Genomic DNA, 11865 nt, shown 5'->3' with positions numbered 1-11865 from the left:
CAAATTTGAATGACCTCTTTTTTTTTCGACTACTCTCATTGAGTAGTTTAGACTACAAATCTAATATATACAAAGAATTTTGGGGATTGGACATACACTCATGAATTTTCGGACAAGAGGTCGAAAAATCTCCATTTAGTCTTATTTCTTAAAATCTATCATGAAATCTCCCAATGAGCAAATAAAGAATGAATATATACAAAATAATAATTGTTTAAATAAAAACTTTATTATTGCAAATGTTTGAAATTTTTTTTCTCAAATATAATAAAAATCTCTAAAGAATACACTTTCAAATATATACACACTTTTTCTTTCTATCTTTTGAGACAAAATGTATTAAAAACAATGAATCAAGAGATTTTTGAGATACTTTAGACTAGCATTTTCAAATGAATTTTCTTTTTTTTTTCTTTTTTTTCTTTTTGTCTTTTTTTTTCTACATTGTAGGATCTGCCCAAGAATCAAGTAACACTTGTAATTTTCAAAATTTATCAGACCAAAAAATGGTGTGTTTATGTGTTTACACTTGTATACACACTCGTGTGTTTATGTGTTTATCGCTTTCTTAGGGTCTTGCATCTAGATATCATGCCTATGTGCTTTATGTGATTTATGTGTTTACTTGTTTTTATTATGTTTGATATATGATTTATTTGATTATAATAAATGCATGACGTTACCACACTAGTCTAACGCTAGTTGAGGTTTCTCCCTCCGCCCACTTGCTAGTCCAACTCTAGTAAGGTTCTTTAGGAATGAGCTAGTCCAACGCTAGACCCTTAGATAGGTCACGCATTAGATTCATCTTTTGTATAATATCCATTACATTTTCATGCATATTTTTATTTTTAGGATATTTTCTCATTTGCATGATATTTTCTATTATATTATCCTCTATCCCCTACCCTCTATATGTGTTAATCATATCATTTAGAATTGCATTTCATTTACGAAATTGTGGAATAAGTTAGTTCATTTGCTTGTTCATATTAGGAGAATTATTCTTTGAATATGGACATGGGTGATTATAATTCTTTAGTTTAAATACCCCATTAATCCTTGTATAAGAAAATTATGTCACGAGTTTTTGCTTCCCGTACCCATTATGCTGCATCCCTATTTTTTTAACCACTTATATCTAAATATATAATTTAATTTTCTTTTTTCTTTTCTTTGGATTTCATTCATGCATTCGTAATTAATGCGATTGGTATCAATTAAACCCTTGAATGCACATTTTGTCTCTTTCGATATTTTCTAAATTTAGAACTGCATCCATATAGGAAACATTCAAATGTGATAAATTTAAGAATTAAATTAGAGAAATTTTGACTAAACCACACAACTAGTTTAGACTAGGTTGAAAGAGTGCCTTACGTTTGAGTTAATCGAACCTTTGCCTTCCCTTTCTTCAACCGTGACTCCCGACCTCATTTTTTTCATTGTTCAAAGATCTGGAGTTGTCAAAAAGGGTTTTATTTTTTTTATTTTATTTTTATCAAAAAATAAATTTTTGGGTGACTTGGTACACCCAAACTCAATACCAAGTGACGACTGCTCTTTTTCTTAAAAATCCTTTTAGACTAATTTTTTGGACCCAAACTGTCGCATTTTTTAAAATCCCATTTTAGGTACTTTCACTTATTTTAAAACAAAATCACATCTTTTACAAAAATCCTTTTTTCCATCGCGAAAAATGGGGCGCGACACACTAGATTCCTAGTTTGTAGCCAACTAATTGATTCCCAATTGAAGAAGTCAATACCAACATTTTAGGAAATCAACCTTGCTACATTTTTGGAAGCTTCTCACGTGCACTAAATCCTGAGAAGCTAGACTTAGAGGCTGGAATTAGGCCCGCCCTCGTCTCACAGGTAAAAATCTTCGGCAATTATCTCCTTAAACCTTCTTTTGTCTTTAAGCCCCACGATAACCACCAATTATCAAAATTCCAGCAAGATAACCACCAATTATCAAAATTCCAGCAAAAACAATGAATTAGTGAAATATCTAATCCCGTGAGAGAGAAAATATTAATAAAATTAACATATATTTTAAACCCAATCAATCTCCCCCACATCTAAACTATGCTTGTCCTCAAGCATATACTAGCTCAGAAGCGCAATCAGGATACCAAGCAATTCATAGTAGTTCATACCAATAAAGGTACCCCACATTCCCCAACAACTTTATCAAACTCAGAATATATCAAACTGACATTTCTCACATTTAATATGCACTCATTCACTTCAAAGTATATAAGGTATACGACTACTATCAAATCGACACAATAAGACGACATTACCATAAGCTTGCTCATATATCACATCTCCACCACTTAACTATGAATTAATTGCACAAATCAAAGGGACTTCACAAGGTTATAATGGGGTTCAGGTAAAGGGATAGGATAAAAAGGAATTTAAAGGTGTAAAAATGTTAAAGAAAATGTCCAAAAATTCATTGCTCAGGTTCTTACAAATTTGCACCTCCAAAGCATATCAACAACCCAACAAGTGAAAGTAATTGTCGGTACTTGTCACAACATAAGAATGATGCACGAAAGCACATTGCAACACGTTTTTCACTTTCTTTTTCTTTTGTTTCTTCTCTTCCTTTTTTTTTCTTCTTTTTTTTTCTGACATAAATATTCCAGAAAACACATGAACTTGTTACACTTGCTTTTCTCATTCCTTGTCTTGCAAATAGTAAATCAAATTTTTATGCAATAAAGTTTGAGCATTTCTCCAGCATAAAGGTACAAAGAGAAAGTCTAAAAAGACGTCTTAGGCTAACAATTAGGGTATCAAACAAAGAAAAGGGTTAAAGGCTCAACGTGGCTCACTAAAGGTAGATAAAATAAAGGTAGGTTTTTGAGCAAGTCAAAAATGGTTCAATCCTAGGTGCCCTCATCATTTTAATGCATCTAATTCAACAAAATTGTGATCTCGACATGTATAACAAAGTAAATTCTAGAATGATAAAACCATGAGCGTGAACCACTCAACAAATGAAAATAAGGCAAATATAGAGTATAATGCTCGCAATCAGGTCCAACAATCTCACAAGTGGTCAGGAATTAATGTCAAATCTAGCATATTCATCAATTAATTCCATCATCAAGAAAAGTAGAAAACCCAATGGCATGAACTTCACTATTCATACTCGCATTTCAATTGCATTCATCATTGTTTAAAATAAAAAACTAATAAGGAAAAGAAAATGCAAAACAACACCTAAAAGCATAGCTAACCCTCCCTCACACCTAAACCTTACATTGTTCCCATAAGCAGTAAAGAACACGGTAATGATGTAAAGGGGCAACGATACTTTCCTGAATACGGAGGAGGGTACCAATGGACTAAGGCTCCGGAGAAAAGGGTGGACGGAAGTCCACGTGATTGAAATACTGAGCCAAATTCTGTGCCATACAAAATACTTAGCGCTCGATCCGCTCCATTCCAGAATCCATCTAATGTAACTGGAAGCGGAGATCTGATGAATGCCTCTCCTCGGAAGATGATGGCAGGGGTGTGGAAGTCAAAGGACCGGGAGCATCAGTAGAAGTACCACCAGTCTGAGAGGCGGTAGTTTTGGAAGCTTTCCGCATTGGTGGGAGCTGGATCAGACTTGGGGGAGCGAACTAGAAAACACCGTTGACCTGCTGAACTAAACCTGTTTTCTCCAAACAAACCAAATCAAAAGGTTCCATAGTACAAGCCAATGCAGATTATGATTATTCAAATCCAAAACTCCAAGATTAACGGCCAATTGAGTGATATAAGAACCCAGGATTAATGGCTTATTTTTCTTGCTCAAGACAGTCCGGAGGTGAGAAGCAAACCAGCATCCCAAGTTAACTTTAATTTCAGCAACCATACACCAAATAAAAAAGAACTCGGCTTTTGTCAAAGTACCTGAACTGTCATTCCTATCCGAGAAACTATAAGCCATGAAACGGTAAAAATAACAAAAAACGGGGTTCTTTAGGTATGGGACTTAAGACTGGCTAGGATCATAAGATTGGATATCAACCGACAAATCCTTCCAGTAGCTAGTGTTATGGGAGAAAAAGGGTTCAATGTATTCATAGGCACTCTCCATATATTCAGTAGATTGAGAATAAGGGACATCAATAAAATCAAAAGCTAAATTGAATTGAGTGATGGACTGTTTGAATTCCTTACCCATCAATCGAAAACGAACTACATCAGAAGTCGTAACAGAAAATTTATCAGGTATGTTGAACTCAAAAGTGGCATAAAATTCCCACGTTAACTCAGTAAAAGCAGGCAGAACAATAGAAGCATAATTGGTCCAACCAATGGCAGCTATTCTCCTAGTGACCTCATCCCTAATATTCAAAATGTCGAGTGTGGGGCCATGGATGAATTTACAAGGAATAATTTTTCTTGTACAAGCAGCGGCATACCATTTCTTATCAACTGTCTTAATGAAGGTCAAATACCCCCCAAAGTGGGTCGGGGAAGAGAGGTGAACCTCCTTATTCCTCCCAAGGCGGGATCGGAGACCACCCGAAGCAGTTGCTTAGAAAGGTCCACTCAAAGGAATAGTGGGTTGTGGGGAAGAAGTACTGGTTGTGGATTGCTTTTTAGCATGTTTTTTCGGCATTTGGGGTTCATGGAATAAAAAAGAAACAAGAAGTCAAGGTCACACCCCTAAACCAATGGATAACATTAGCTACGGGTGGAGTACTAAGTGCGCAAGTCAGAACCCAAGTCAGAGCAATCAAAATCTGCCAATTTCCAAGTTTGACAGTAAAATCCCCAAACACATTGAACTCGCATATGAAATTAAACATACAACAGAAAAGGTAGTAAAATACGGATTCAAAGCAACCCAAATAATCACAAAATATCTGTCATCAGCTACCAAACAATGTCTTTGATCTCAGCTAACAAAAGAGAAAAGTATGGAAAGAAATAACTGAAATTTGAGAGCAGGCAAGGGTACGGCGCGACGACAGTGGTGGCGGTGGGGAAGCAACGCGATGAACTGCAATAAGGGACGGCAGCAGCCGCGTCGGTCACGGACGGCGAAGTGTGAAACGACAGCGTCAGCGGCAGAACGAAGAGCAGTGCGCGGCAGTTGATAGGGGGTGGCAATTTTCGACACGACCTGAAAATACAACACGAACCTAACACCAAATTAATGGATTTGGGTTGAGATTTTGCGGGTTCGGGTCAGAATTGGATCGAACCCGAAAAAAAAAGGGCTGAATTCGGATCAATTCTTAGGTGATCTGATATGACCCGATAACCCGTTTACGAATTAAAAATAATTTAATAAATATAAAAATAATTTTATCTAACTAAATTAAGTTATTCTTTTTTTTCAAAGGTATTAATCACTTAATCCTAAATGAATTTATTTAACTTGTGTGAAGTTGAAATTATTATATTTGGACAAATAATTTATTATATTATTTTATACTTTTATATTGTTTTAATTTATTTTATATTTGGTTTGGGATTAAACCCTTTTACGGTGTTTTAATTTATTTTAGATTTGATTTGGGGTTATTTATTTAAAATTTATTACTTGATTATGTAATTAGTTTTATGCGAAATTGATTTTATTAGAAATTGCCGTGATAAATTAATAAATTAAAATTAAGTTTCAGGTCATTTCGGGTCGACCCGCCAACCGAAATTTTCGGATTCGGGTCAGCTATCCTGACCCGTTTCGGGTTGGCGGGTCAAGTTCGGATCAACGAATTTTTTGTTATATCCGGATCTTAACCTGACCCATCAATCTGATTTGGACTCGATTGCCACCCTTAGCAGTGGCAGTGCGGTCGGCACGCTGCTACGGCGGAGGCGCTAGCGAGCGGCGAGTGGCAGCGGCGACGACTCTGTATGAGATGGCCACGAATGGTGGCAGTGCGAGGGTAGCGCACGACCAACGGGCAGTGAGTGTGAAGGCGCGGTTGGCGGCGGCCGCGAGGAGGGCTGCGGTCGAGCGGTTGGCTGCAGGGTAGCGGCGAGGACAAGCGACGCGTGATGCGGCAACGACGGCTACGCGGCACGACGATTTCGGTGGGGGAAGATAGCAGCGGAAAGGGAGAAAAAGTGAAGAAAGAAAGAAAGAAAAAGAAAGAGAATAAGAAAGAAAAAGAATAGGGCAATCGTGGGCGGTTTTTTTTTCGAAATAAGAGAGGGCAATTTCATCCTTTCATCTTTTTTTTTAGAAACCACTGCGTTAGACGTGGGCACGTCTAACTGCCATCGAGTTTTCTGACCAACCCTCAGAAATTGAGTTCCTTAAGCGTGACTACCTGACGTGGGCACGTCTAACTATTAGAGAGTCTTCTGACTAACTTTCGAAAATTGAATTCCTTAAGTGTGACCACCTGATGTGGGCACGCCTAACTAGTGGATAGTTTTCTGTCTGTCTAATTAGAAATTTCATCCTTAGGCGTGACCACTAGACGCAGGCAGGCTTAACTACCAGCTTCCTGCCACAAAAGCAACAAATCATTAAACGCAACTAGCACTTAACAAAAACTCCAGAAATATAAGAAAACCGAAACAAAGAGCCTTGAATTGCCTCCCAAACAACGCCTTTCTTTAATGTCTTTGGTTAGATTTGGTCAGAACTCTTAAGCAGAATAAATTTGATCCTCGAGTTGCATGAACTCGACTTCCTCAATGGAAAATCCTTCATGATAATGTTTCAAACGATGGCCATTCACCACGAATTTTTTTTTCTGTCTTTAAACTTTGGATCTTGACTACACTAAAATAAAAAATATTAGTGGCTTGAAACGGATCAATCCACCAAGAACGCAACTTACCTGGGAAAAATTTTAGCCTCGAGTGATAAAGAACTTTTTACCCAACCACAAACGCTTTTCTCGAGACTTGTTGATCATTAAAAATTCTTCTTTTCTCCATATAAATGAGTGCATTCTCATAAGTTTCATTCCTCAATACTTCCAACTCCTGCATTGAAGCTTCCTATGCACTCCGACTTCCTTGAGATCCATATTGTACTGTTTAATAGCCCAGAATGCCCTATGCTCAAATTCCTCTAGGATGTGGCATGGCTTCTCAAATACTAATGAATAGAGTGACATCCTAATTGGAGTTTTGTATGCTGTTCGATACGCCCATAGTGCATATTCCAGTCTTGAACTCCAATCTTTCCTGTCCGGACAAACCATCTTCTCCAAAATCAATTTAATCTCTCTATTTGACACTTCAACTTGACCATTCGTCTACGGGTGGTAAGATGTGGATACCTTATGGAGCGCATCATATTTGCGGAATAAAGTAGCAATTGTCTTGTTGCAAAAATGTGTTCCCCTATCACTCACCATAGCTCTTGGCATTCCAAAGTGAACAAAGATGTTAGATTTAATAAACTCTGCAACCACCTTAGAATCATTAGTTCGGGTGGCTTTCGCCTCCACGCATTTGGATACATAGTCAACAGCAAGCAAGATATATAAGAAACCATAGGATGAGAAAAAAGGACCCATAAAATCTATACCCTAAACATAAAAAATTTCAACAAAAAACATAGGAGTTTGAGGCATTTGATCTCTACGCGAAATATTCCCTACCCTTTGGCATCTATCACAAGACTTGCAGAATAAATATGCATCTTTAAAAAGGGTAGGCTAGTAGAAGCCATTTTCTAACACTTTACGAGCTATTTTCTTAGGTCCAAAGTGTTCTCCACATGCAAAAGAATGACAAAAAATGAGTATAGAATGAAATTCATGTGCACTTACACACCGTTTTAACACCTGATCCGAACATTACTTCCAAAGGTAGGGGTCATCCCAAATATAATACTTAGCATCACTCTTCAATTTGTCCCTCTTAACCTTTGGTCAACCTGCAGGTACTTGATTGGTCACTAAAAGGTTTACAATATCAGCAATCCAAGTAATAGAAAAATTAACAAAAAGTAATAGTTCTTAGGAAAAAGTCTCCCTCAGTGGGAGATCCTCCTTAGCCGTGAGCAAACGGCTCAAGTGATCAACAGCTAGATTCTCCACCCCCTTCTTATCTCGAATCTTCAAGTCGAATTCTTGGAGCAGCAGAATCCATCTAATTAACCTTGGTTTTGCATCCTTCTTGGTCAACAAGTACCGCAATGTTGCATGATCAGAAAAAATTATTTCTTTCGCACACAATAAATAAGACCTAAACTTTTCTAAGGCAAAAACAACAGCCAATAATTCTTTTTCAGTGGTAGAATAATTAAGCTAAGCTCCATTCAAAACTTTTGATGCATAGTAGATCGCATGTGCTGTTTTGCCAACTCTTTGCCCCAGTACAGCCTCCACTGCATAGTCATTTGCGTCGCTCATTATCTTGAATGGGAGGTTTCAATTTGGGGGTTGAATGACGGGTGGTGATGTCAAAAGTTCCTTCAGTTTGTCGAACGCCATTTTGCACTCATTGTTGAAGTCAAAGGTCACTTCCTTCTACAATAACTTGAACAACAGCGCTTTAACTTTTGAAATTTTTTTGATGAATCTCCGATAAAATCCTACATGACCCAAATAGAAATGCACCTCTCATACACTCACGGGGTAAGGTAAAGTAGAAATAAGATCTATCTTTGCTTTATCTACCCCTATACCTTTAGCTGACACCACATGCTCTAGAACTATACCGTACTCTATCATGAAGTGACACTTTTTCAATTGAGCACTAAGTTAGTTTCTATGCATCTTTTCAAAATCAAACCTAAATTATCGAGGCATTCATCAGAGCTATTACCATAGACATTAAAATCATCCATGAATACCTCAATAATCTTTTTTATATATTCAGAGAAAATATTTACCATACATCTTTGGAAGGTTGGTGGGGCATTATAAAGCTCGAAAGGCATTCTTCGGTAAGCATAAGTACCAAATGGGCAGGTGAAAGTGATCTTTTCTTGGTCCTCCGGTGCTATAGCAATTTGGAAATAACCTGAAAAGCTATCCAAAAAATAATAATAAAGTCGACTAGCCAACCTTTCAAGCATTTGGTCAATAAAGGGCAGGGAAAAGTGGTCTTTTTTTATTATGGACTTCAATTTTCGATAATCAATGCACTAGCGCCATCTCGTAGGCTTCCTAATTGGGACCATTTCGCCTTCTTGGTTTTCCTCTACTGTCACTCCTGCCTTCTTTGGAACTACTTGAACGGAGCTTACCCAGGGACTATCTGAGATAGCGAAAATAATGCCTACATCCAGGTGTTTAAGGATCTCCTTTTTAACCACTTCCATCATCAATGGGTTTAACCTTCGCTGAGCCTGTCTCACTGGTTTTACATCCTCTTCTAGCCTAATCAAGTACATGCATAAGGAGGGACTGATTCCTTTAATGTCTGCAAGGGTCCATCCAATCGCCTCCTTATGATCTCGAAGAAGTCGAACCAGTTTATCCTCCTGACCAGGTGACAAGTATGCAGAGATAATGATTGGCAGCATCTCCTTATCTCCTAAGAACACGTACTTCAAATGGCGCGGGAGGGGTTTGAACTCTAACTCTGGTGCCTGTACAATAGAAGGCAATAACTTTTGATGAGTTTCTGCTGTAAAAAGGGAAGCAAACTCATACCTTGGGGAAATAGATGGAAGTGAGTGTAATGCTTCAACCATATGTCGTAGTTCATCACTCAGTTCTACATCTGGAGTTGCTTCCAACTCAAGATACTTAGTCAAAACTATCTCCAATTCATTCTTACCATCAAACTCAAAAACTCTCTGCACAAGTGGGTCAATGACACTCAAAGCAAAAACTGAGTTAGATTTTTCAGGGTATCTTATGGCGTCAAAAATATTGAAATGCACAATCTCCCCATCAAACTCCATTGACAAAGTATCCTTATTTACATTAATTTTAGTCCCAGCAGTATTCAAGAAAAGTCTACCTAACAGGATAGGTGACGGATTCACAGACTTTTCATCTCCCATATCTAGGACATAGAAATCAGTTGGAAACACTAATTCATTTACCTGCACTAAGACATCTTCAACTAGCCTATTCGGATAAGCATAAGTACGGTCCGCTAATTGAATTATGATGCTAGTTTCTTTTAATGGCCTAAGATTTAAGGAAGCATAATAATTTTAGGCATTACATTTATAGATGTTCCCAGATCTAGCATTGCTTTCTTAGCTGTAGTATTTCCTATCTTACATGGGATCATGAACATATTTGGATCCCCACACTTGGATGGGAGCTTCCTTTGGAGTACAGCTGATACGTTCTCTCCCATTACCACTCTCTCATCACCCCTTACTCTCCTCTTATTGGTGTACAATTCAGAAATCTTGCATACCTTGGTACTTGTTTGATTGCGTCCAACAGGGGGATGTTTATCTCCATTTTTTTGAACATCTCCAGAATCTCTTTCTCCTTCTCTGGTTTCCTTCGCTTCTCTAACCTGCTAAGAAAAGGTGGAGTGTGAGACTTATGATTTATAAGAGAGTCAGAGATTATCTTGGGATTTGAATTTCCCCCTTCTTCTTGGTCAAGATCCTTTTCTATTTTCTCCTCACTGTTATCTTTAGGGACTACTGGCCGGGACCCTTCAACTTTTTTACCGCTTCTCAAGGTCATGACACTCATGTTCTTTGCGTTTGTTTCGGGTTGAGATGACAACTTCCCAAAAATGTGAGACTCTAGACAGTTAATTGCAGTTGCCATGTGACTTACCCGATTTTCTAGATTTTTCATGCCGGACCTTGTCTCCTGTTAGAATTGAGCAATACTTTGCTAGAGTTGGATGGTACTTTCGACCAAACTCTTGACCAAATATTCCAAGGAGCTTTCTCCATTAGAGAATGCAGGATGGGCCTTTGGCTGATATTGATGCTGGACCCTGGCAACGTATTCGGACCAAAATTTTGCTGGTGGTTCTCTCCGTAGCTAAAGTTCGGATGATCCCTTCATCCCGGGTTGTAGGTGTTGGAGTATGGATCATATTGCCTCCTTGGCGCGGGCACGTTGCCAACCATGTTGACTTGTTCAGGACTCTTATCTTGAAGCATTGGGCATAAATCAGTAGCATGTCCCATGTTGGTACAGATCCCACAAACCTTAACTTGTTGTACATTTCCTACAGTCAATTGTCGGACAATTGAAGTCAGCTCCGATAACTGCTGTTGAATAGACGAACTTTCCACCTCATTCACTTGACGAGTAGGGACATTATCTCTAAGGACGAATTATTATGAGTTGTGCGCCATTTCCTCAATCAACTCCCATGCCTCTCCAGGAATTTTATTCACCAGTGTCCCACCACTTGCGGCGTCAATGATGTTCCTGTCAGACAAAGTAAGACCCTCGTCAAAATATTGAATTAACAACTGGTCACTTATCTGATGCTGGAGACATCTAGTGCATAATTTGTTGAACCGCTCCCAATACTCATATAAGGTCTCCCCTGGCTGCTGCTTAATGCCACATATCTCTTTTCTCAAGCTAGCAGTTCGGGAGGCAGGAAAGTACTTCTCCAAAAATTTCTTCTTCAGTTGCACCTAGGTGGTAATACTACCTGCCGGTAGGTAGTACAACCAATCCTTGGCCGAGTCCTTGAGAGAGAAATGAAATGCTCTCAGTTTAATCTACTCTTCAGTCACCTCGGGAGGTTTCGTACTTGAGCACACTACTTCAAATTCTTATGGATGCTTATGAGGCTCTTCACCTGAAAGATCATGAAAAGAATGTAAGAGATGAATTAATCCAGATTTTAACTCAAAAGAGGTATTTTCATTCAGATTAGGGAAGGTAATGCAAAGTGGCTGCTGAGTTAAGTCAAGAGCAGCCAACTCCCTTAGTGTCCTGTTGTTTATCATCATATACTCTTCTTGTTCTGAATCGCT

General features: G+C 38.3%; 1 non-coding gene across 1 annotated transcript; it reads left to right on the top strand.

The window, feature by feature from the left end:
* The first annotated feature begins 11359 nt into the window (after positions 1 to 11359).
* LOC113776641 lies at positions 11360 to 11466 on the top strand. Its single transcript, XR_003469128.1, has one exon. It is a non-coding gene; the product is annotated as a small nucleolar RNA R71 (small nucleolar RNA).
* The last annotated feature ends 399 nt before the right edge of the window (positions 11467 to 11865 follow it).

Source organism: Coffea eugenioides, chromosome 6, assembly GCF_003713205.1.
Source record: "Coffea eugenioides isolate CCC68of chromosome 6, Ceug_1.0, whole genome shotgun sequence".
Taxonomy (NCBI): Eukaryota; Viridiplantae; Streptophyta; class Magnoliopsida; order Gentianales; family Rubiaceae; genus Coffea; species Coffea eugenioides.
Note: the sequence above shows the minus strand (reverse complement) of the source record. Positions and strands in the feature narration are given on the sequence as shown.